Below are 24,912 nucleotides of genomic sequence, written 5' to 3'. Positions count from 1 at the left end.
AAGAAGTCACAGACTGTATCTGTTGAATCCAGAGGATTTAAAATTCATTCCATAATTATTCCACAAATATTTACATCATAATTTTGAGATACTTGGAACACAAAGATATATAATGCACAGTCCATAGCTTTAAGGGGCTCATAACCATATGAGAGAAAAAGAGACTTATCTAAAATAATCCTGGAGTTCAGAGGCTCTCTTTGTCTAGTAACATGCCCCATGTTTCTCCACTTTATAGGTGGAGAAAGAGATGCAAGAATCTCTAACCAGATGGGCAAATTGTAATGAGTTGATAACCCAGTAAGAGAGAAAACACCAAGGTGACACCCACTTTTATGAATCTATTCCTGGGTCTGAGCCTGGCTCACAAGAATCAAGCCACTGGGCACACTGCCACTCTAGGAACTGATTGACTCCAGTTCAATATGACTCACCATACCTCCCAACAATCCTTTAAAGGCAGCTCATTTTCTCATTCTCAAAAAGGGCCATTTCAGATACTCTTTGTTTTCATTTCTCTAACCCTACTACTCACCTCTCTTTATTTTTATAGATGACTTTTCTTCTGACTTCAACCCCTCCCCCAACCCTAAGCCATTAAACACTCTGCCACCAAATTGTAGTCCAAGCCTCTACCTGCCCTTCCCTTCCAGAGGTCAGTGTAGAGATCACAGGGAAGTTGTTTCACATTTCCCTTAAGCTGCCCACTTGGTTCTCTTCTGGACACCTAGTCAGATTTGTGGCACTGTTCTTTGTACTGCTGGTCACTGAGAGGAAATCTTGACATGGTGTCCTTCAGGGAAGACATGGGCCTGGGGTAGACTACCCCTCTGTTTACCCAGGATCACCAGTTAGACTGTGCAAATACACATGCATCTCTTCACAGATACTTTGGGCCCGTTTTAAAGTGGAATTATACTGTAGGAGAGAAAAGACTAAAACTTTGCACAGAATGGGCTTCTTCCTGAATCCAAAGGAAAACTATCTGTAGCAAACACCGTCTACATTCTGCTTCATATCCTCTTGGCCTTCTTAAGTTCTCTATGAAGATGATTTCCACACACTGAGTTTCTTACCTCAAGACCCCATGTCTCTTTCCTTTGCCTGAAGGCTCTCTTCAGCCCCATGAGAGCTTGTTCTGCTATAGGCAGGTGCAACACACAAGTGTGGAGGGGGAGTTACACTCATGGGGGCAATGTTCAACCAGTTGGGGTTGGGGTTGGTGAATAAATGCTCCAGCCTCCTCACTGTCACTGGGACAAGTCTTTGTTGTTGCACATGGTTTCTCAGAAGATCCTCAGTGGGATTGAGCCTTGTTGCATACCCATGACAGTGTAAAACTACTCGCTACTAACCAACTCATTAACCCCACTCAATAAAGCACACTTGCTGACTTTTCTCCCTTTTCTGTCTCACTTTTCCCATGTCCTCTTCTGTCCTTAGAATCGCCTCACAAATAAACCTTCTGTGCCCAAAGCCCTGCACTCAAAGTCTGCTTTTTGAAGAAGCCCAAACTAAGATATTGAACAATTTAGGTTTTTCAAAAAGGGAGCCCCATAACTGGAGTCCCCCCCAGTCCCTCCACTGACTGCTGCTTTCAGATTTGTTCCTGTATCAGACAGCTATTGTGAACCATTTCAGAGTGTCTTAGACTCACTTATCTTTTACTCCAACTGCTGCTGTAGCAACCTGTTCCCTGCAGCATTCTCTGGGTGCAATCTGGCAATACCTCCCATCAGGCCCATGGAGCTTGCCTCTCACTCTCCAACTGGGGTTTGTCTGTTGACTCCATAGTGAATAATGCTGTGGAAACCAACTGTGGTGCTCATGCTTATGCAACTCAGGAGTATTGGGGCTCATGCCTTTGGGGGGAAAAGTTTGAGCAGTGGGAGATGGGATCCAAATGAAAAATACTAACCCCTTTAACTCTAATTGACATGTATTTCATGAGATGTATTTCAGGCAACTCCTTGGCAGTCCCCTGGATTCCACAGCCAGTCACCCACAGTAGTGTCCAGTTTGGTAATGCACCTTTGCAGTGGTCTTGCATCTTTCCTGCTCCTCCGCATCCCTTGATTCTGCTTCCTGGTTCACACTCCTCAATAAGGAATGTACACTTAAGCCTTTGTTTCAGGCTGTTTCCCTGTCAACTAGCCTAAGATAGTAACTTTCTTTTTCTCAGCCTCATTTGTAGATTCTTCTCTATGAAAGTTTACCAACCTTTTAGTAAATCAAGGATGGGGTGACTGAATCCATACTTCTTGCCTCTCTAGTACAATTCTGTAAATTTGCATCAGTCAATCTGAAATTATGCTCTGTAGTTTTAGAGGCTGGTCAGGGATGTCAAGTCCCACAGGTGTGTGTGTGTGTGTGTGTGTGTGTGTGTGTGTGTGTGTGTGTGTGTTGGTGTATAGCTATAGGGAGATTTGACATACCTGCTCTCATTGTGCGTCCAAAATAGGTTAGGACTTCTGAGTTGGGTCCTCTCTTTGATGTAACTGCCAACGTAAACTGCCCAACTGTTGCTATACTGCTGTACCTGATGAGACAAATGTGAATATGCTGTGGTGGTAGACACCAGCTAAAGTGGCTCCTGGTGATCTGTGCTCCCAGTATTCACTCCTTTGTATAATCCCCTCCTCTTACATGTTGGCAGGACCCAGTGACTTGGTTCTAACAAATAGAATACAGCAAAAGTGATGGGCTGACACTTCCAAGATTAGGTTAGAAAGAACTGTGACTTCCATCTTGTTCACACTTTCTTTCTGGTTCTTCTCACTTTTTCTCTCTGATGAAGCCAGCTGCCACATTGTGAGAGGTACCCTACGAAAAAGTCCACATGGCAAGGAACTGAGGGATGCTTCTAGGCAACAGTCTGCAAAGAACTGAGGCCTTCAGTGCAATAGCCCACAAGAAGCTAACTCCTGCTGACAACCAGGTGAGTGAGGTTGGAAACACATTCATCCTTCAGCTGATTTTTGAGATTAGTACAGACAGTCCCCAACATATGATGGTTTACTTAAAATTTTTCACTTTACAACAGTGTTGGATGAAATATTCAGTAGAAACTATACTTCGAATTTTTAATATTTTCCAGGGCTAGCAATATGCAGTACAATGCTTTTTCATGACACTGGGCTGCAGCAGTAAGCTGAAGCCCCCATCAGCCAAGTGATTACAAGGGTGGACAACCAAAAACACAAACATGGTTACCCACACAACCCTGCTGTTTTTCACTTTCAGTACAGTACTCGATAAATTACATGATATGTTCAACACTTTCTTATAAAATAGGCTTTGTGCTGGCTGATGTTGCCCAACTCTAGGCTAATGTACATGTGAATAAGGTAGGCTAAGCTATGATGTTTGGTAGTTTGCATGTACTAAAGGCATGTTTAACATAATGGTATTTTTAATTTACAGTGGATTTATTAGAATGTGATCCCATTGTAGTCAAGGAATATATCTGTACAGCCCAACATCTTGATTGTAGCCTTGTGAGAGTCCCTGATCCAGAGGACTCAGCTAAGCCATGCTGTGATTCCTGACCCACATGAAATGTGAGATAATAATAATTATATTAATGATGTATTTTCCAAAACAAATATTAATATTCTGGGATACTAAATCTAAAGCCATAAAGAAAAAGAACATATTTTCTGCTTACATTTCTGATTTGAAATGGGCTGCCTTCCACAACCCACTCCCCTTGGAATCAACTAGTTATTTTATTTTATTTTAAAGATTTTATTTATTTATTTGTCAGAGAGAGTGAGAGAGAGAGCAAGAAAGAGAGTGCACAGCAGGGAGAGCTGCAGGCAAAGGAAGAAGTATGCTCCTCACTGAGCAAGAAGCTAAGTGTGGGACTTGATCCTAGGACCTTGGGATTACAACCTGAGCCAAAGGCAGATGTGTACCCCACTGAGGCACTCAGGTGTCCCTCAACTAGTTATTTTAAACTGTAGAGTATTTAGTTCCTTTTATACTTTCTCTTTTGGACTTCAGATATGATAATGGACCTATAAGGGTTCCTCCCTTAGTTAAGTCAAGACCACTGAAATGATGGTTTTAAGTGTTTTCCTTCAAGAAAAAGAAGATTCTATCCTGATTTTATGGTTTTACGACCACCTCTCTCTATCTTTAAAGCATTTATTCAGCACACATAATTGGGAACCTCCTACTGTGTGCACCAAATCCTCAGCCTGAGGTTGGGGCTACTATTCTCTTCTATTTCACTTTTTCTGTATTTTTAATGTCTCTCTTTCCATTTGGCATCTTCTTCATGGCCTTTAAACATCTTAACATTTCTTAGATTTAAAAACAATGAAAAAGAGGATGGCAGAGTAGGAGCACACTAAACTCATCTTATTCCATAAATAACTAAGTAATGCTCACACTAGCAAATAACCTAGAAAATAACCTGAAGGCAAGCAGAATAAACTCCACAACTAAATGTAGAGATGAGGCCACATTGAAGAGGGAAAGAAGGACAGAGATACCTTTAAAAGCTAAATGGACCTGCAGGATTGTCAGTGGGTAGGAGGGACACCATGGGTGTGGCAAAGGAAGAGAAACAGCCCTTTACACAGTGAGCCTGAATCCCCATAACGTTTGGCTTTGAAAACCAGAGAGGCCTAATTGTCGGACTCCGGTAGGTTTTGCGGGCCGACAGGCACGAGGAGAGTGTCCGGGCCAGCCGGTAGCTCCCCTTGGGGCTGAGCAGGATGGTGAGTGTCGCGAGTCCAGGTGCATTAACGAACCACACCAGACTCGGGGGATCTGTCGAAGCAGGATCTCACTTTATTGAGCAGGGTTGGGTAGGGGATGGGAAATGAGGTCAGCGGGGAGAGAGCCTATGGGGTTTGGTTACGTAGTCAGTAACTGGGTAGGGTGTGTTGGGCGAGAGGAGGAAATATCAGAGATATGCGGAAACGAAACCGCCACGTTGGCGCCAATACTGCCACGGTGGCGCCTTTTCTAGCCGGAAGAGAAGGCAGGCCAGCGCCATCTTTGCTGTGCCCAACATTTCCCCCTTTTGTTTTTGTAGGCATGACTTCTGTCTTAGGTTGCCAGTGGTGAGGTAACAGACTTACCCGTCATTGAGGGTCATACAGCAAAGGTATGTCCTCTGTCTTAGGTTGTTCTGTCCCTCCCATTGGTCTTACCCGTCATTGAATATCATGCAGCTACAAGGGGAACTTTCCTCTAAGGCCTGTCTTAGGTTGCCCCGGTCTTCATGGGGTCTTACCCGTCATTGGCCAATAAAGGTCGTTGGCGCTATTAGTAGGTGTCTTCATCATGGGCGGCCAATCTCTGATAATGTACTTGGACATTCATTAATTGAATGGCTTCCATCCTCTTTTGCACGAATTGGGCCAACTTGTTTATAATGCAGGGGCCAAAGGAAACTAGGAGGAGTAGGGTTAAGATGGGTCCCAGGAAGGGGAGGACGAAGGGGAGTAGACCATTAAAGCCTGTCCAAAAACACTGCCTTTTTAAGCTCCTTAAGGTCCCCAGGCTCCCATGGGTACCATGGAGCTGGACGGTTACCCCCTGGGTTAACATTAGTGGAGGGGGTCGCAGAGGAGGGCTCTTACTTCGAGGTTTGGGTTGGAGATCTGGGGGCCAAGGGGCTTCATCAAAAGGGTTTAGAGGGGGATAGAGTTTTTTGGGTCTAGCGGAGGGGCCGTCAGGAATGTTTGAGGCGGGAGTGGGAGACTTCTCTTGTGGCTTGTCTGATATAGTTGGAGTGGGCGTCCCAGAAGGGAGTTTGGTTGCCTCGGATTGGGAAGGGGGAGGGGTGCAAGATTTCGGGGGGCAAGGTGACTCCTTAAGCCCCTTTGGGGGTCTGGGTGGAAGGCAACTCTTTAGTGCCGCCAGAGTAGGATATGTACCCAAAGGGGGTATCTCCCCCCTGTTTACATGGGCTTTATGGATTAGCTGTTCAATACGATCCCACGTGTCCCAATCAAAAAGGTTACCTTCCGGAAGCCAAGGAGCCACCTTAACAAAGGCCTCCCATGTCTTAAGGGCTTGGGAATCAGTGAGGGAAAGACCGCGGCTTCTCAAAAGGAAACGCAGAGATTCGAGGGCAGGGTGACTTTTGGAAGATGACTGCCCCATAATTTATGGGGGTACACTCACCCGAAGACCGATTGGCCCATCAGCGAGAAGAACGAGGAGAGGGTCCTCACACGAGGCACCAGTTATCGGACTCCGGTAGGTTTTGCGGGCCGACAGGCACGAGGAGATCATCCGGGCCAGCCGGTAGCTCCCCTTGGGGCTGAGCGGGATGGCGAGTGTCGCGAGTCCAGGCGCATTAACGAACCACACCAGACTCGGGGGATCTGTTGAAGCAGGATCTCACTTTATTGAGCGGGGTTGCAGCTTATATTGGGTAGGGGATGGGAAATGAGGTCAGCGGGGAGAGAGCCTATGGGGTTTGGTTACGTGGTCAGTAACTGGGTAGGGTGTGTTGGGCGAGAGGAGGAAATATCAGAGATATGCGGAACCGAAACCGCCACATTGGCGCCAATACTGCCACGGTGGCGCCTTTTCTAGCCTGAAGAGAAGGCAGGCCAGCACCATCTTTGCTGTGCCCAACACTAATATTGTGTGTTCCTACAACCAGCAGGACTTAAAACCTGGAATTTTAGACATCAACAGGCTTGGCTTTGGGAGAGCCAGAATGAAAGATCCAAAGGAAACTGAGACCCCATCCTTAAACAGATAACACAGTGGAGGGATGGAGGGATAGGGTGACTGCGTGATGGACATCAGGGAGGGTATGTGTCGTAATGATATTATACAAGACTGATAAATCACAGCCCTGTACTCCTGAAACAAATAATACATTGTATGTTAGTTAATTGAATTTAAATTTTAAAAAAGAGATCACACACACACACACACACACAAAACAGTCAGCAGAGACACAGCGTGGAAGATGCAGTTTGAAAAATGCCTGGGGCATACCGGAGGGAGACTAGTTACTCATCTCAGAGCATGTCCCCAAGGGACAGGGGTCCTTGGAAGACTTCTCCAAGAATAAAGGAGCTGGCAGGCACCTTTTCCCTCCCTCGCCCCCAGCATAAACACACAGCCACCTGCAGGGACTATCCTGGTACTGATACTACCTAACTTGCTAAGACTGCCCCGCCAACTCCTTTTCCCCCTGTGCTCTGTTTTGGTGGATTCACCCTCTCCAGTCAAGACTGCCTCAGTCTCGGAGCTGCAGGGCCACTTCCACAGAGGACCAGTGACCCAAACCTTCGTAACTCTACTGCATTGCTGTCCTCCCCAGCACTCCCCTTTCCCACATTTTGTAGATCTACTCCATCCAATATGCTCTTGGCTGGAGCCTATTCTGGGTGGTGCCACAGGCTTAGAAGTGTGCAAGCCACCCCTTTAATGCCCAGCACCACTCCAAAGTGACTCTTGCCCTGGAGAGAGGGGAAGATAACCACACACACCAGTGAGAAGGAGGCACCAGTAGTGTGCTGAAGGCAGACAACTGGTACGCCTGCAGGCTTCGCACACCAATGAAAGCTATTCAGGGACAACACAGGGAAAATGCCCTGCAGTTTGGTGCTACAGCATCTTTGGCAAACACCTGGTCTGACTCAACTCAAAACTAAGGCAGCCCCAGACTGGTACACTAACACCACAGGGACCAAACACTGCCTAAAACAGGCAGAGAGCCACTGCAGATGACTGGACTGAAGGAAAAAGGGGCACATGCAACAGATGTAGGAGACACACCCGAAGCACTAAATTCCAGTAAATGGGACATTGCAGGGCACAACAGGACCTCTTCTTTATAAGACCACTACTTTCATATATATATATATATATATATATATATATATATATATATATATATATATTTTTTTTTGACAGACAGAGATCACAAGTAGGCAGAGAGGCAGGCAGAGAGAGGGAATCAGGCTCCCTGCTGAGCAGAGAGCCCAATGAGGTGCTTGATCCCGGGACCCTGAGATCATGACCTGAGCTGAAGACAGAGGCTTAATCCACTGAGCCACCCAGGTGCCCCAAGACCACTACTTTGAAGAGCAGGAGACATAGCTGACTCTGAGCACAAAGACACAGACAGAGAGTTAGGGAATATGTCCCAAATGAAAGAACAGGACAAAATCACAGCAACAGACCTAAGCAAAATGGAGGTAAGTAATATCCCTGATGCAGATTTTTTAAAATTATGATCATAAAGATACTCACTGGACTTGAGGAAAGAGTGGTGGACATCAGCAAGAACTTTAACAAAGTTAAGAAAGAATCAACCAGAGATGAAGAACACAATAAATGAAATTTTTTAAAAAAGATTTTATTTATTTGGCCGCCCACCCCCGCCGCCTGCCCGCGCAGCCCGCACCCTGGCGGGCTCCCGGGTCGGCTCCCGGGTCGGCTCCCGGCCCTTTAAGGCGGGCGGCTGCGGCGGCGGCGGCCGCGCTCGGGGCGGGGAAAGCGAGGCGCGCCGCGCGGGGCAGCTCCCCGGCACTTTGAGGGAGCAGAGAGCGGAGTGCAGGCGAAATGGCCCTGGTGCCCTATGAGGAGACAGCGGGAGTGGGCTTGCAGAAATTCCACAAGCCTCTAGCCACCTTCTCCTTTGCCAACCACACCATCCAGATCCGGCAGGACTGGAGCCAGCTGGGAGTCGCAGCCGTGGTGTGGGACGCGGCTGGCCTTCTTTGCACGTATCTGGAGATGGGAGCTGGGGAGCTGCGAGGCTGCTCTGCTATGGAGCTGGGCGCCGGCACCGGGCTGGTGGGCATCGTGGCGGCCCTGCTGGGTGCTCCTGTGACTATCACGAACCGAAAAGTAGCATTAGAATTTCTTAAGTCAAATGTTCAAGCCAACTTACCTCCCCATCTCCAACCCAATGCTGTTGTTAAGGAGCTGACCTGGGGACAAAATTTGGGGAGTTATTCACCTGGAGAATTTGACCTGATACTTGGAGCTGATACCATATATTTAGAAGAAACATTCGCAGATCTTCTTCAGGACTTTGGAACATCTCCGTAGCAAGCGCTCCGTGATTCTTTTAGCTTGCCGAATTCGCTATGAATGGGACAACAACTTCTTAGCGATGCTGGAGAGGCAATTTACTGTGAGTAAGGTTCACTATGATTCTGAAAAAGATGTACATATATACAAAGCACAGAAGAGAAACCAGAGGGAGGACTTATAGTTGGCTTTAATTTATAAGAATGTTGTTATTGAGTGCCAGTGAAGGTCTTTGACTGGGAATTGAACCGTATTTAATGGAATGGATTACTGAACGAAAAGTCCAACCAAAGGTTCTCAAGGGCCAAAAAGCACATGGTTAAAACAAAGCAGCATTTTGTCCCATTGCTGTGACATTTCAGTCCTATTTGACTCTGAAAAATTCAACTACCATTAAAGGAATATATGAGAAAAAAAGATTTTATTTATTTATTTGACAGAGATCACAAGTAGGCAGAAAGGCAGGCAGAGAGAGGAGGAAGCAGGCTCCCCACTGAGCAGAGAGCCTGATGCCAGGATCCTGAGATCATGACCTGAGCTGAAGGCAGGGGCTTTAACCCACTGAGCCACCCAGGTGCCCCACAATAAATGAAATTTTAAAATAACACTAGGTGGAAGAAATAATAGACTAGAGGAAGCAGAAGAACAAATCAGAGGCCTAAATGGCAGAATAATGGAAAGTAATCAAGATAAGCAGGTGACATAAAAATTATACAGAATAAGAATAAGCTTAGGGAATTCAACAAAACCATCAAGTGTAATAATATTCACATTACAGGGATCCCAGAAGGAGAAGAGAGAGAAAAAAGGGCACAAAATTTCCTTGAAGAAATAATAGCTAAAAACTTTCTGAATTGGGGGGAGGAAATAAACCCAGACCCAGGACACAGAGATTCCCCAATAAAATCAACAGAGCTACCCAGGTGCCCCTCTACAAAACATTTTAAAAAGAGTTAATACATATTCTTTTTTTTTTTTTCCAGATTTTATTTTTTTGACAGAGAGCACAAGCAGGCAGAGTGAGAGGGAGGAGCAGACTCCCCACTGAGCAGGGGGCCTGATGTGGGTCTTGATGCCAGGACCTGTGATCATGACCCGAGCCGAAGGCAGATGCTTAATGAGTGAGCCACCAAGGCATCCCAAGTTAATATATATTCTTCTCAAACTATTCCAAAAAATTGAAGAGGATGGAAAATTCCCAAATTCATTCCATGAGATCAGCATTACCCTGATACCAAAACCAGGTAAACACATTATAAAAGGAGAGAAAGAGAGAGAGAGAATTACAGGTCAATAATTCTGATGAACATAGATGTAAAAATCCTCAACAAAATATTAGCAAACCAAATCCAACAATACATTTAAAAAATGTTCCACCAAGAGGCGCCTAGGTGGCTCAGTGGGTTAAAGCCTCTGCCTTCCCCTCAGGTCATGATCTCAGGGTCCTGGGATCGAGTCCCGCATCGGGCACTCTGCTCCTCAGGGAGCCTGTTTCCACCTCTCTCTCTGCCTGCCTTTCTGCCTACTTGCAATCTCTGGCTGTCAAATAAATAAATAAAATCTTAAAAAAAAAAAAATGTTCCACCAAGATCAAGTGGGATTTATCTCTGGAATGTAAGTGTGGTTCAATAGTTGAAAACAATCAACATGATACATCAATAAGAGAAGGATAAAAACAATATAATTTCAATAGATGTAGAAAAAGCATTTAACAAAGTACATCATTCATTTATGATAAAACTTTCAACAATGTAGGTTTAGAGGAAACATACCTCAACAGAATAAAGGCCATATATGAAAACATCATCATACCCAATGGTTACCACAGCTAACATCATACCCAATGGTGAAAAACTGAGAGCTTTTCACCTAAAGTCAGGAACAAGATAAGAATGTCCACTCTCACCACTTTTATTCAATAAGTACTAGAGTCCTAGGCGCAGCAATCAGACAAGAGAAAAAGAAAGCCCAGAAACAAACCCACGATCATATGGCCAACTAATCTCTGACAAAGGAGGCAAGGATATACAGTGGAAAAATGCCACAAATGGTGTTGAAAAACTGGGCAGCTACATGCAAAAGAATGAAACTGGACCACCTTTTTTTTTTTTTTTTTTTTTAACATCTACAGACAAAAACAAACAAATCTCAAAATGGATTCAGGACCTAAATGTAAGAGTTAAAACTATAAAAATCCTAGACAATAGCACAGGCAATAATTTCTCTGGCATCAGCATAGCAACATTTTTCTAGATATGTCTCTTGAGGCAGGGGAAACAAAAACAAAAATCAACTATTGGGACTACATAAAAATAGAAACCTCTACACAGCAAGGGAAATAATCAACAACACTAAAAGACAACCTACTAAATAGGAAAAGGTATCTCCAAATGACATACCCAATAAAGGGTTAGAATTCAAAATATATTAAGAACTTACAAAATTCAACATCCAAAATCAAATAATCCAATTAAAAAATGGACAGAAAACATAAACAGACCTTTATCCAAAGAAGACATACAGATGGCCAACAGACACATAAAAAGATGCTCGGTGTCACTCATCTTCAAGGAAATGCAAATCAAAACTACAGTGAGATGCTGAGGGAAGTAAGAGAAAGACAATTATCATATGATCTCTCTGATATGTGGCATTTAAGAAACAAGGCAGAGGATCATAGGGGAAGAGAGGAAAAATGAAACAAGATGAAACCAGAGAGGGAGATAAACGGTAAGACTTTTAATCTAAGGAAACAAACTGAGGGTTGCTAGTGGGGAGCGGGGTTGAGGGATGGGATAACTGGGTGATGGACATTGGGGAGGGTATGTGTTGTAATGAGCTCTAGGTATTATATAAGACTGATGAATCCCAAACCTGTACCCCTGAAACAAATAATACATTATATGTTAATTGAATTTAAATTTTTAAAAAAGGAATTACTCTGATATATGTGGAAATTAGGGGGGTATAACTATGAGATATTACCTCACACCTATCAAAATGGCTAAAATCAAAAACACAAGAAATAACAAGTGTTTGTGAGGATGTATTGAAAAAGGAAACCTTGTACGCTGTTGCTGGGAATGCAAACTGGTGCAGCCACTGTAGAAAATTGTATTTGAGGTTCTCAAAAAATGAAAAGTAGAACTACCCTATGAGCCAGTAATCACACTACTGGGTATTTGCTCAAAGAATACAAAAACACTATTTCGAATGCCTATGTTTATTGCAGCATCATTTACAAATTATAGAAGCAGCTCAAGTGTCCATAGATAGATGAATAGATAAAGAAAATGTGAGACATATATACAATGGAACATTATTCATCCATAAAAAAAGAATGAAATCTTGCCATTTGCAACAACACGGGAGCTAGAGAGTAAAATGCTTAGGAAGCTAAGTCAGTCAGAGAAAGACAAATACTATATGATATCACTCATGTGGAATTTAAGAAACAAAACAAACAAATAGAAAAAAAGAAGAGAGAGAGACAGGCAAATCAAGAAATAGGCTCTTAACTATAGAGAACAAACTGATGGTTACCAGAGGGGAGAGGAACGAGGGGTTGGCGGAAATAGTGATGGGGATTAAGCGGTGCACTTGCTGTGATGAGCACTGGGTGATGAATTAAAATGTTGAATCGCTATATTGTACACTGGAAACTAATATAACATCGCATGTTAACTAAATGGAATTGAAATAAAAACTTTAAAAAATGGAAAAACTTATTTTTATTATGTTCTTCTTATCTAACCTGTTTGGTGAATAGCTTAATCATGATAAAATTAGATAATGCATATGGAAGCAACATGGAAGCTGTCAAATGCTACACAGAAGAATATAAGAGCTATAGTTAAAGACATGAAATTGCTGGGCGCCTGGGTGGCTCAGTGGGTTAAGCCGCTGCCTTCGGCTCAGGTCATGATCTCAGGGTCCTGGGATCAAGTCCCACATTGGGCTCTCTGCTCAGCAGGGAGCCTGTTTCCCTCTCTCTCTCTCTCTCTGCCTGCCTCTTCATCTACTTGTGATTTCTCTCTGTCAAAATAAATACATAAAATCTTAAAAAAAAAAAAAGACATGAAATTGCTTATTCTCTTCCCCAAAGAGAATAATCCTAAATCCTTAATAGGATTGTATTTCCAAGTGCACAAATCCTTGAGAATTTTTTTTGGAAAATCTACTAAACTACAGTCAGAAATAGAGCCTCACACATCCTTTTCATCTAATGTGTCCTTATACCAAGCCAGAGTTCCCAGACCTGTGTCATGTTGCCCTAGGTCTGATTTAGATATCTAGTTTTCAGAGAAGTGGAGTATTCTTTGCTGATTTGCGTCTTCCTCATTATAGCATTAAGCTCAATCATGCATACTTCATGTAGCTTTTCTTTGAAAGCACCCAAAAAATAGCTTCAAAATTATTTTTAAAAATAGAGAATATTTAGCCCTTCCCTCTCACCACCAAGAAAAATATGGCAAGTTTTAAGTTTAGGAAAAACTACATTTTCTTGTTATGTCCAAATGTGAATGATTGCATTACTACTCACTAGCAAAAATTGTTTCAAGTTTTCAAAAACGCACTATCTACAGACTTCTGAGAGCTTATTTATAGTTGGAACTTAAAAAGATTATGTTATACTTACTTAGTTACTTCAATATTCCTTTTCTATACTATATAAGATGCTACTAAACTTTTAACAACAATAAATTTTTATTTTTTCTTATAGGAAGCTAGTCAAAACTACCAAGGAATTATTAAAACACACAAAATTATTATTATTGAGAATAATTTCTTGATATTATGTGGCAACAAAGACATTAAGCCATATTCCACATTTTACAAAGTCCCCCGAAGTAAGGCAAGTCCTATGATCAATGTTAAATGAGTAAATTTATCTTAAAATCTTGGTGGATTTGAAGCATATATGATAATAATATATTTTAAATGAGGTAAGAAGATATTCTGCAATTTTCCCCAAAATTTTTTTGAGGATAGCTTTCTTGGCAAATATCAGAATTTATGAGACCCTGATAACTTGTCTTAAAATAATATTTTATAAAAAAAATTTTAGGATCTTTAGAAAGAGAAGTTACTTTGAAATGCTAATTACCCCATCCTTCCTTGGTTTCTATTGCATTTGTCATCTTATTATCTTAAGACATGTTGGTAAGAGGCTGATATGGAAGGGCTTTGAAACAAGAAGAAAGTCTTTCCAGCCTTGAATTAAGGTAATTTTAAGTATCAAATCTGCAGACATCCAGGGGGCTGTTCAAGAACAAAGCTTCATCTGTTGCCGGTTCTTATGCATTTTAATGTACTCAACACTAAGACTCAAGCTTCTGACTTTTGATTGAAACTCTTTTGCATGGACTTTCACAAAAACGATTTATAACACTGAGAGTTAACTAAGGATTTTTAAATTTTATTTATTTATTTATTTATTTATTTATTTATTTATTAGAAAAAAAAGAACCAGGCTTTGAAAAGCATTCTTCTAGAAACCTAAAGCTTTGCTGATTGCTTCCATGTTTTGATATATTATTGTGGCTAATAGGATAGCACAGTAGGGGCATCACAGAGATGGTAAATTTACACCTAGAAAATAATTCTATTTTTGTATTGAAATTGAATTTGCCTTTATAAATAGAATAAATATATGTTTCAAATAGCAAAGGAAATTCTGCAAAGGAGTCCTACAACATCCAGACCCAAGTTATCTATAGTCTACCACCTTCAATGACTTCTTTGCCAATTATCCTGGATCTGCAGAGAAATTCCTATAAGGCCATTTTAAGCACCATGAGGAATGTGTGATTAACTTTTATAGAAAAGCAATCTAGAATATAAGAACTATAGATTATATGTCCAAAATGCCTTTCTTTCTGAAGAACACAGACTGTGGGGTCATCAAGATGAATACAAATCTAATAAACAGAAATAAGAGATACTGGGAAAGACAGGAATTCAAGCTGAGGTGTGCCCAAAGCTCAGGGTGCTACTTGGTGGCTTGGATGGGGCTGGGGAGATGCCCTTTCACCCCACCCAGGTCAGCCAGATACCTGTCATCCTCAAAGAGCCTCTCAGGATTAAATTCACCTTTGTCACTCATCCCTGTTTTCATTAGCCAACATTTAAGTTTCTTGTCCTTGACCCAGTCTTAAACTTTATTTCCTACCTCTTTCTAAATCATTTCACTGCATTTCTAGGAACTTTTAGTTCACAGATTAAACAAACCCTCCAATTATCTCAAGCTATGACTGAGAACTCACCTCCAAATCTTGCTTTAACTGAAACCTGACTCTGCTGGAGATACCCTCCTCTGTGGGCATTTCCAATAGTGGCTATTCTTACACCCAGCTATAGAGGAAGACATTTTATCAATGGGACCACCTCCTTCTGGTAAATATTTAAAGGTTGTATTTTCCCTTTCTGATTCTGCTCAGCACTATCCTTGAGGTCCAGCTAGCCTACCAGAAGGATGTGTTCCCTCCTTCCTTCTTCTTCCCCCTTCCCCTCCGCCCCCTACCCTTTCTCTCCCACCCTTCCTCCCCCTTTCTCTTCTTTCTTGTCTTGTCCTTATCCTTGTCCTTGGTCTTGTTCTTTTTTTTTTTTTTTTAAGATTTCATTTATTTATTTGACAGAGAAATCACAAGCAGGCAGAGAGACAGTCAGAGAGAAAGGAGGAAGCAGACTCCCCGCCAAGTAGAGAGCCTGATATGGGGCTCAATCCCAGGACCCGGAGATACTACCAAAGGCAGAGGCCTAACCCACTGAGCCACCCAGGTGCCCCTTTGGTCTTGATCTTGTTCTTGTTCTTCTGCTGCTGCTTCTGGTTCTGCTTTTTCTGTTTCTTCTTTTGGCTGCCAAGAAGCATGTAGTTATTGGTGAGTACATTTAACTGGTAAAGTTTTAGTAAGTTTCAATGATGTTTAGTAGGAAAAGATCATATTTTGATCTTCACATCACCTTTCATTTTTGACGATATGGAAAAGCATTTTATATTAAACTCTGAATATGTAGGAGAAAGGAACAAGTATTTTTGTTTTGTTTTTTGTTTTTGTGTTTGTTTTTTATAAACATATAATGTATTATTAGCCCCAGGGGTACAAGTCTGTGAATCACCAGGTTTACACACTTCACAGCACTCACCATAGCACATCTCCTCCGCAATGTCCATAACCCCACCACCCTCTTCCCACCCGCCTCCCTCCTCCCCGCCCCCACCCCACCACCAGGAACCAGTTTTTTAAATGTTTCTTTTTGTATGTTAATCAACTGCCTTATTGATTTTTCTTTCTTTCTTTCTTTCTTTTTTTTTTTTTTTTTTTTTTTGGTTTATGTATTATTTTCCTGGGGTTACTTAATTATTTTCTTAAGTACTATTCAGTGAAGCCATGTATAATTATTGGTGGATTTAGACTATCTTTTCCAAGTTTTGTTCCCTAATGCTGATGTGACAATTACTTAAAGAAGCATTCTCAGGTCTTTGGAGGGATTCTGATCAATGCGTTCTCTGAAATCTGGTAAAAGTATTTTACTTTCTTTTGCAACAAAGACATTTAATGTTTATAATAAATTTGGAAAGATTACTTTAATGGAGGCTGCCTATTCTCACATTTCCATAGAGAAAGGTCCTGGAGCAATCAACATTCTCTTAGTGCCTGGACTTTTCCCATTTTTTTTTTAAGATTTTCTTTCTTACTTATTTAACAGAGAGAGAGAAAGAAATAGCAAGAGAGAACACAAGCAGGGGTAGCAGCAGGCAGAGGGAAAGGAAGAGGCAGGATCTCTGCTGAGCATGGAACCCGACTTGGCACTTGGTCCCAAAACGCTGGGATCATGACCTGAGCTGAAGGCAGAAGCTTAACTGACTGAGCCACCCACTGCCCCTCTAGACCTCTTCTTTTTCATCCTTATGTAACAATCCTACTGTCTTGGAATTGATACTATTTGACTATCCTCATTGCTGATATCTTCACATCTTGTTACTTCCCTCATTCTTGAAGATTTTGTCTCCTGTCTTTTCTTAAAACCTGCTCTCATCCTAGATGCTCTCTCTAACATCAAAGCCTCAAAGTTCTTTGATCTCTTTGACCCCATTAACCCATCCCTCCAATTTATTTTAGCAAATTACTTCCCACTTGGAATGACTTTACATTTATCACAGTTGTAGGAAGGAAGGAAAGTGCCGTTGACTGAAATTTTGGTGGACTCTAATGAACCATGCTAGTATTTATGACCTATATACCTTCTTGCCTTGACTCTGAGCTGGCTATGTGACCTGCATGAACAGTTACATCAGTTCCAGTTCTAAAGCTTAAGTCTTGAGAGCTCTCACTTTGCAGTCTTGAAGAAGCCAGCTGCCATGCTGTAAGTAGCTCAAACTAACCTTTTGGAGAGGCCATATAGAGGATAATTAAGGCCCTGGGAAACAGCCCCAGCTCAGCTAATGCCCAGGACCACGTGAACCATGCTATTTTGGACCTTTTGGCACCCCAGCACTTGAGGAGATACCTGTGAAGTAAAGTAACCACCTAGTCAACCCATACCTTGTGATAAATAATAATTTGTTAAGATTTTAAGAACTCTAAGTTTTGTGGGTAGTTTATTATGAAGCAGTAGATAATGGAAACACAAAGTATTTTCTCTCCCCACATTCCCATCCTGGACCATAGAGGAGGAACATATATGACCTCTCTTCTCCCTTAGGTGTAATTCCCAAGAATAGCTAATATAATTCTGAAGAATTTGCCCATAGCCAGTTGAATAGTGTCCCTCCCCAAAATTTATGTCCATCTAAAAACCTCAGAATTTAGACATAAGGTAATTAGTTAAGGATCTTGAGAGGAAATCATTTTAGATTTAGGGTAGGCTCTAAATCTAATGACTGATATTTTTATATGAGAAAGGAGAGGGAGATTTGGACACACAGACACAAAGGATACAAAGTGCAGATGGAGACAGAGATCAGAATAAAGGGTCCACAAGCCAAGGACTGCTAGGAGCCACCAGAAGCTGGAGGGAGTATCCTCCTAGAAACACTGGCATCTTGATTTTGGATTTCTATCTTTCAGTACTGTGAGAGAAGAGACTTCTGTTGTTTTAAGCTGCCCAGTTGGTGGAAATTTGTTAAAGTAGCCCTACAAAATGAATATGTTGACATTCACTGTTGGATGAAATCATTGAAAGGAAATGGATGACCATAATTCCTGAATCTGTCTGTACCTGATTGGGTGTACCAGGCCTGAGTCCTTAATCTATGCATCTGATTAGAAAAGTGGACTTCTGAAAACCCTGTCATATCTCTGACTCTCGGGAAATTTTTCCTTCCCAATGCTACTTCATATGATTAAGTGTATCTACCTATTCTCTCCCAATCTAGGATTCTCCTGTCTCTTTTGATAAAGGTAGTTCAGTTCAACTGTAGTGTTTCCAATTAGCACCAAAGACAGTGTCTAACTTACTTTTAAAAAATGTTAGTGCAAGAGGCACCTGGGTGGCTCAGTGGGTTAAGCCTCTGCCTTCGGTTCAGGTCATGATATTGGGGTCCTGGGATCAAGCCCCATATCGGGTTCTCTGCTCGGAGGGGAGCCCGCTTCCCCTCTCTCTCTCTGCCTGCTGCTCTGCCTGCTTGTGATCTCTCTCTCTGTCAAATAAATAAATAAAATCTTTTTTAAAAATGTGAGTGCTGCCAAGGGACATAATTATAGACAAGGAACATATACTAAGGGACATAGTTTAGGAATTTGGATAGCAGTTTGCCCAGGTAAATCCAACATAATATTTGCATTCACCCCATACTATGCAACTTGGTTTGAAATGAACTATGAGCTGAAGTAACATGTATCCCTTCAATAGTAGAAGCTTTCAGAACTACATGTGAATCTTCATATCTTTTTCCTGCTTTTGTATTCATAGAATCATATGGCAAGGTGACCTCCATCAGTACTGGTTTTTGAATGTTTGTAATGAGTAAATTTCGCTTAGTGCTCTATATTAAATATGTAGTGAGAAGTAATGTTGGTTTTTTTTTTTAAGGTTGTTTATTGTTGTTGTTGTTTTCAGGTTGTTTATTGCCTTGGCGTAACCTGGCCTATCCTATCTATTTCAATACCAATATCAGTAAATTCACTGAGCATCTAAAATCATACTCTTCCTTTCTTGTTCTAACACCTTCAGAATTCATTTTCACACTTACTGTCCAGATTTCTGCATAGCATAAATAGCAAAATCTTATAATTATTAGAAACTGTAATCCTTTTCTTCTCGTTTTAAATTTGCAACTACCTTTTAGGGGTTTCTGGGGGTGCCAGATACTGTCTGTTCCAAACTCAGCATCATCCCTGCTCTTCTAAGGAATCTCCTGTATTATAGTGGCCAGAAATCTGGAAACTACATTTCCCAGATTCCCCGGTCATCAGAGTTTTGGTTTTGATTCCTCCAATAAGAGTTATTTCTGCTAGATTTTGGAAGGTGGAAGACAGAAGAAATCATTATTGTTCAATCTTAGCAGGCAGGCATGTAGTCTTCAGTGACATCAGGTGTGAGATTTTCCAGTGGTTTCTAGGCTTTCTATTGAGCACCATCTGTTTTTGTGCAACATGCTATTGAGAACATTGGTGCTAGTCTCCTGTGATTCCTGAAATTTTCTGATTTCCATATATAACTGATGACTTTCCTTGTCCATCACCTTCTTCAGCACTTCCAAAAGTTTTATAAACATCTAATCTCTTTTATTAAATATTTTCCTGCCTGAAAAGTAGTGATTTCTGTTTTCCTGACCGTAGACTCGCAGACTGTGGTCTAACTCTAGTTAGTATTTAGGCATAGACACCAATCAATCAGAGCAGATCCTAAACTAACCAAAATAGATTCCAGTTACAAACAACCAGTCCAGCTTCACTGGCGGTACCAGCTGAATATCACCTCTGGTTTAAGAATTGGAGAAATGTGTTTATGAGATAGGCCTGAAGTACATTGCTCTCCCTTCAGACAAGTATTCACAGTTTCAAGTAACAGCTTCATCTGATAGGTAAGAGGTAGCTGCATTGCTAGTGTGGTGTAATAAATATATATGATCTTTGTCCTGCACAGAGTTCCAAAGACCCTTGGAATTTCCTGAGTGATAGGACTGTCTGTTATCATGCATTAGAAGTCCTTCTGAGCACACTTGACACTATGCTAATGAGACAACTTAAGGTAGCTGCCCCCCACCCCATAACCTTGGGATGGACCTCGGCACCAGAAAGATGAAGTGTCTAGGATATAGGAACTTTCAGATGCACCCAATGACCCCCAGGGAGGGAAAGGCAAGGGCAGCTACAAATAAAACACTACAAAAACTCTGGAACAATAAGAGTTAATGAACTTCTGGGTTGACAAACACATGGAAATGGGGAAAAGTGGAGAACTCAAACACCCTTCCCACAAACCTTGCTCTATGCATCTCTTCCATCTGACCATTTCTGAGTTCTATCCTTTTATAATAACTGGTAATTTAGTAAGTACAATGTTTCTCTGAATGCTTTGAGCCACTGTAGTAAATTAACCAAACCTAAAGTGAGGGTTGTGAGAACTTCCAATCTACCATGGTTGGTCAGAAACACAGGAAACAACCTGGACTTCCAATTGGCATCTGAAATTGGGGTCATTCTTGTGGGAATGACCCTTAATCTGTGGGATTTGATGGTTTCTCCAGGTAGACAGTGTCAGAATTGAGTTAAATTTATGGAACACCAATTCATTAAGAATTGAAGATTGCTTACTGTTGGAAAAAAACAAACCACATTTCAGCTAGTAAGAGAGATTGATGGAACTGGGAATTGAAGGTGTTCCAAATCATTTTATTTTATTTGCTTATTTCAAAGATTTTATTTATTTGACAGAGAGCGACACAGTGAGAGAAGGAACACAAGCCGGGGGAGTGAGAGAGGGAGAAACAGGCTTCCAGCCCAGCAGGGAGCCCGAGGTGGGGATCAATTCCAAGACCCTGGGATCATGACCTGAGCTGAAGGCAAATGCTTAATGACTGAGGCACCCAGGCACCCCTCCAAATCATTTTATATACTCCAGGTCTAATTACTGAATCCCAGTCTTTCTTGATCAGTGTCCTTTCTTGCACACGTGACAGATAACAGCAAGACTATAGGTTTAATGGCCCTGTAATTCAGTAAGTTTGAGGTCAATCTTTGAATTTATTTTCTTTTTTTTTTTTTTTAAAGATTTTATTTATTTATTTGACAGAGAGAAATTACAAGTACACTGAGAGGCAGGTAGAGAGAGAGAAGGAAGCAGGCTCCCTGCTGAGCAGAGAGCCCGATGTGGGACTCGATCCCAGGACCCTGAGATCATGACCTGAGCCGAAGGCAGCGGCTTAACCCACTGAGCCACCCAGGCGCCCCTGAATTTATTTTCCAGCTATCTCAACACTGTGGTATTAGATATTTAGCAAAATCTAGAAAGTCCACAGGTTTCAGAATGTGACATAAGTAAAAAAATTAGGAATCTGAACATTCTTTCACTTTAAACTTTCTGGGGCCATTAGAAAAGTTATCCCATGTCATAGTCCTTGAATTCCTTATAATTTCCATGTATTCTATGTCAATAGCCCTTTAGTTGCCAATACTTCAAAAATCACTTTATTCCAGATAGTAACCACTGGTGGTAATTTAGTTAGTTCTTTGAAAACTATGTTCCATGGACTATCAGATCACATCACTTAATACTAACTGAGTTTTTTATACCTTCAGCTTTAATCATACCTTATGACTAACCTCCTCTTCTGCTCATATCACCTCCTCTTTTCCCTGAAGTTCTGTTGCCTACAACCATGTCTTTTCAATATCTCTGTCATATCCTCAGTTGAAACTTTCAGAAACTGGAAGTCATAAGAAAATTAATCTATTGAAACTAGGTCAGGTGATTCCTGACATCTCTAGGTATGCTAAAACACCAAGCTAAAGAGATTGGTACAAGGCGTCCCAGAGAGCTACATCCAGGACCATACCTGCCATCACTGGCCACTGGGCACTTCAACTTGTGCTACTGCCAAACTCACATCTTGTGGTCCAAGATGATCCACCCAGCTCATTTCATCACATACCCATTTAGAATGGCATAAAGGAATATGAGAAGTAGAGGAATACCCCTTTCCTTTAAGGCAAAGGTCTGGAAATGGAACACACTACTTCTGTTCATATCCCATTCATAAGAATGTCACATGACCATACCCAGCTATAAAAAATAAAAATCCCCCCAAACCTGGAAAAGAGATTTCCTCTGGGAAACCATATGTCCAGCTAAAATTTTGAGGTCTTGGGGCGCCTGGGTGGCTCAGTGGGTTAAGCCGCTGCCTTCAGCTCAGGTCATGATCTCAGGGTCCTGGGATCAAGTCCCACATTGGGCTCTCTGCTCGGCAGGGAGCCTGCTTCCTTCTCTCTCTCTCTGCCTGCCTCTCTGCCTACTTATAATCTCTCTCTGTCAAATAAATAAATAAAATCTTAAAAAAATAAAATAAAATTTTGAGGTCTTAATACTCCAGAAAGAAGGGAAGAATAGGTAGCAAAGGACAATTTTCTCTACCAAGGTAACTTTGTGGAAATAAAAATACTCAAGGAAGTATTCTAGCCATATGAAATTTGCAGCAAGAATAAAATCTCAAGATCAAAAAGACATGAAACATAGAAATAATATCCAGTGTTTAATTCAATAAAGCATGTGTATAAGTCAAAATTTAAATTAATGGTTATATGGATAAGAACTATACTGAAATTGTTAAGGATTATTATTATTATTATTATTATTATTATTAGAGAGAGAGCAAGAGCACATGTGCAAACTCAAGTGGGATGGGGGGAAGGGAGAGCAGAGGGAGAGGAAGAGAGAAAATCTTAAGCAGTCTTCATGCTCAACACAGAGCCAATGCAGGGCTCAATCTCACAACTCTGAGATCATGACCTGAACCAAAATCAAGAGTTGGACACTTAACAACCGAGCCATGCAGGACCCCAAAAAGAACTCTTTATTTTTTTTTTAAGATTATTTATTTATTTGACAGACAGAGATCAAAATTAGGCAGAGAGGCAAGCAGAGAGAGAGAGAGAGAGAGGAGGAAGCAGGCTCTCTGCTAAGCAGAGAGCCCAATGTAGGGCTTGATCCCAGGACCCTCGGATCATAACCTGAGCCAAAGGCAGAGGCTTTAACCCACTGAACCACCCATGTGCCCCAAGGACTCTTTAAATAGAAAAGCGATATCCCTGATTATCTCTTACTTAGGTTTATCACTTGTTAATATGAAATTATTATTTTTTTTAACTTGTAAAAATGAACTAAGGGTCTCTTCAGAGGACAGGTGAGAGACCTATTTATTGTTGAATTTGGTATTAATAGAGAAATGTAAATACAGATGCTCAGAAAAGCTTGAAAGAAGCTATTAGAGAGTTCTTTGTTAAACTCAATATTGCCAGAAGGAGTAAAGAGAATAGTGAAAACAGGAAACTCATCAAAATAAAAGAAAGGAGCAGGGAGGAAAACAATATGAATGTACAATAAACATAATGAGTTTATTAAGGAGTCTCAACTTGTTGGTATGGTAAAGTGAAATGATTAAGCTTGGGGGCACTGAGATCAGATTTAATGGTTTCACCACTTACCAGCTGTATGGCTAAGGCAAATTGCTTAAACTCTCTGGGCTTCAACTTTTCTTTATAAAAGCAACATTGCCTCATGGGGTTTATTGTGAGGTTTAAACAGACTTGCTATGCGTAAAGTGCTTAATATAGTGCCTAGCACTTGGGAAGTGCCCAAAAAATGTTAGTTGTTGTGATACACTGTGACATTGATAGTCTTTAGTTAACCACATTTCTTGGTATTTGGGTCCTTATACAACCCCCTCCCACATTGACCCTGGACTTGGCCATGTGACTTGCTTTAGCCAATAAGTATGATGTGTGTAGAGGCATCCGAGATGCTTTACATCTTGGGCTCCCTCACCACTGTGATGCTGTGAACTTTATCACAGCTATCCTGCCAGAAAGTAAAGTCACATGAATAGAACTGGCAGGATGAAATACCACATGGAGGGGAATGGGGCACCAGGCCAAGCCCCTGCTAAATGCAACAATATGTGCCCTCATTGGATAGTATGTGAAGAGTCCAGTTGACCTTTAGAGTCATGAGAAATAATTAATCATTATTATTTTAAAACTACTGTCTTGAAGTGGTTTGTTATGTAGCAATAGATAATGAAAATATTATCATTCTCAAGATGAAAACATTTTTCCTTTTTTCCTAATAATCCCCCAACTGTGTTATGTCAACGGCTCTCCTCCCCTGGGTAAAGAGGGGAGGATCCATGCTGGAAGAGATTGCTGTCTTCTGTTGTCACTGCTTCTCTGGTGATGTGAATTGATTGTGCTTCATGACCTCTGTTCGCAGGTGTCCAAAAGCTGGCCTTTTCCTGGAACATGAGTGATTTTTTTCAGGGTGCCTAAAGGAAGAGCCACACACCACACCCCATTGCATATTCCCTGAGAGCAAGATCTGACTCGGGTTTGACTTCTTCTCCCTCCATCATTTCTACAAAGTTTCCCCATGGGCACCTTCTCCTGGGTTCCCTTAGCCCAGAGATAAGAAAATGTGTAGAACAGATAGCTCAAGCCCTGAAATTTCTGGATATTTCCAATACTTTTATTTTACATTTATTCTTGAAAAGCAGTGTGGTTAACTCTATTTCTCCCTCACATCTATTTTTGTTATCATTACCATGTATTTTAATTCAACATATATTTTAACCTCAACAAGATATTTTCATTGTTTAACTAGTCATTTAGTTTTAACCATGTAGGTACCCTTTCTTCTTTCTTTCTAACTTATGTTACTGAGCTTAAATCA

General features: G+C 41.4%; 2 long non-coding RNA genes and 1 pseudogene across 3 annotated transcripts; all 3 read left to right on the top strand.

Annotated features, from left to right (window-relative positions):
* The first annotated feature begins 2,809 nt into the window (after positions 1-2,809).
* Positions 2,810-24,839, top strand: LOC309849388. The gene is made up of 2 exons (XR_014303683.1): positions 2,810-2,938; positions 24,457-24,839. It is a non-coding gene; the product is annotated as an uncharacterized lncRNA (long non-coding RNA).
* LOC309849676 lies at positions 4,636-6,599 on the top strand. Its single transcript, XR_014303832.1, has 3 exons — positions 4,636-4,655; positions 6,251-6,445; positions 6,487-6,599. It is a non-coding gene; the product is annotated as an uncharacterized lncRNA (long non-coding RNA).
* LOC309849670 (protein N-lysine methyltransferase METTL21A pseudogene) lies at positions 8,507-9,428 on the top strand (annotated as a pseudogene). The gene has a single exon. The product of its transcript is annotated as a protein N-lysine methyltransferase METTL21A pseudogene (transcript).
* Positions 24,840-24,912: the final 73 nt, after the last annotated feature.

This window comes from Mustela nivalis (assembly GCF_964662115.1).
Source record: "Mustela nivalis genome assembly, chromosome: 16".
Classification (NCBI taxonomy): Eukaryota; Metazoa; Chordata; class Mammalia; order Carnivora; family Mustelidae; genus Mustela; species Mustela nivalis.
Note: the sequence above shows the minus strand (reverse complement) of the source record. Positions and strands in the feature narration are given on the sequence as shown.